This window comes from Triticum dicoccoides, unplaced genomic scaffold (assembly GCF_002162155.2).
Source record: "Triticum dicoccoides isolate Atlit2015 ecotype Zavitan unplaced genomic scaffold, WEW_v2.0 scaffold139339, whole genome shotgun sequence".
NCBI classification, from domain to species: Eukaryota; Viridiplantae; Streptophyta; class Magnoliopsida; order Poales; family Poaceae; genus Triticum; species Triticum dicoccoides.
In genome coordinates, this window is record NW_021198738.1 from 1 (window position 1) to 1721 (window position 1721).

Sequence of the window (1721 nt, forward strand, 5' to 3'; positions counted from 1 at the left end):
TTGGTATAAGAATTATGAGTGGTTAGAATATAGTGTGTCCGAGCAAGCTGCATTTTGTTTCTATTGCTTTCTTTTTAAGCAACCAGGAAGTAGTACACATTTTGGTTATGATGTCTTCACCAAAAATGGATTCAGGGATTGGAAGCATGCATATCAGGCATTGCCTGCTCATGTTGGTGGGGTAAATAGTGCACACAAAAAGGCAAGATTGCATTATGATGATTTTCATAATCAAAGGCAAAGCGTGTCTAGTAACTTTGCTAGGTCATCCAAGGAGTCTGAAGTACTTTACAAAATTCGGTTGCACACTTCTCTGGGTTGTGCAAGATATCTCATTGCTCAAGGCTTGGCTTTTATGGCCATGATAAAAGTTCAACTTCACTGAACAAGGGTAACTTCCATGAGACGGTAGATTGGCATAAAGCTAGAGATGAGAAAGTGAGGAATGCTTTTGACCATGGTAGTTGAAACTGCAAGATGCTTGCTGCTGAAATTCAAGAAGATCTTGCAAAGTGTTGCGCAGAAGAGGTCACCAAAGCGATCATGAGAGAAATTGGTGATAAGAAATTCTCTGTGCTTGTCGATGAGTCATGTGATATATCTGTCAAAGAGCAAATGGCGGTGATGTTGAGGTTAGTAGTGGTTTATTATTCATTTTAACTGTTATTTCATAGTTTTTTTCTACTTTTATTTAACCTTGTTACAAAAATCTTCATGTAGGTATGTCAATGATAAAAGGAAAACCGTGGAACGAGTTCTCTCTCTATACCATGCCAGTGAGACTACATCAGAGGCACTAAAGGTAGCTCTTGTTGACATTCTTGATCATCATAAGTTATCCATTCATAGTCTACGAGGGCAAGGATATGATGGAGCTTAAAATATGAGAGGTGAATTTAATGGTTTGCGAAAGAAAATTCTTGACGAGAACCCTTATGCCTTTTATGTGAATTGCTTTGCACATCGTTTACAAATTGGTGGTTGTCTTGGTTGCTAGTTGTTGCTCCTCTATTCATGATTTGTTTGAGTATGTCTCCTTAATTGTGAGCACAACTACTGTATCTTGCAAGAGAAGGGATTCACTGAGGGAGGAACGCCATCAAAATATCTTAGATCAGCTTGAGAGCGGTGAGATATTTAGTGGAAGAGGTTTGAACCAAGAAACAAATTTAGCAAGACCCGGGGATACTAGATGGGATTCACACCATACAACTTTGCTTCGTTTGAGTAGAATGTGGAAGTTAGTCATATATGTGCTTCGTGAGGTCAATGATGAAGGGCGTGGACCGTGTCAGGCGGCGGGTTTGATAGAGATAATGGAGAGTTTCAAATTTGCTTTCGTATTGCATCTTATGATAAAGTTTCTTGCTATCACAAATGAACTCTCACAAGTCTTGTAGAGAAAAGATATAAACATTGTTAATGCCATTGAAATAGTTGGTGATGCCAAAGCTCGGCTGGCCTCTATGAGAGAAAGTGGTTGGGAAAGCTTGTTCGACGAAGTCCAACACTTTTGTGTTGCCAAAGGTATTCCAGTGCCGGATATGAATGAAAGAATACTGGTCCGAGGTCGTTCAAGGCTTGATGGTGTGACCTACACCAATCTTCATTTCTATCGAGTTGAGATCTTCTATGTCGCCATTGACAAGATATGCACTGAGATGAATCATCGCTTCAATGAAGCATCTTCAAATATAATAGTGGCCTTCTCATGCCTTCAT

At 39.6% G+C, this 1721-nt stretch overlaps 1 pseudogene; it reads left to right on the forward strand.

Moving 5' to 3' along the window:
- The first annotated feature begins 7 nt into the window (after positions 1-7).
- On the forward strand, positions 8-1713 carry LOC119343753 (annotated as a pseudogene).
- The last annotated feature ends 8 nt before the right edge of the window (positions 1714-1721 follow it).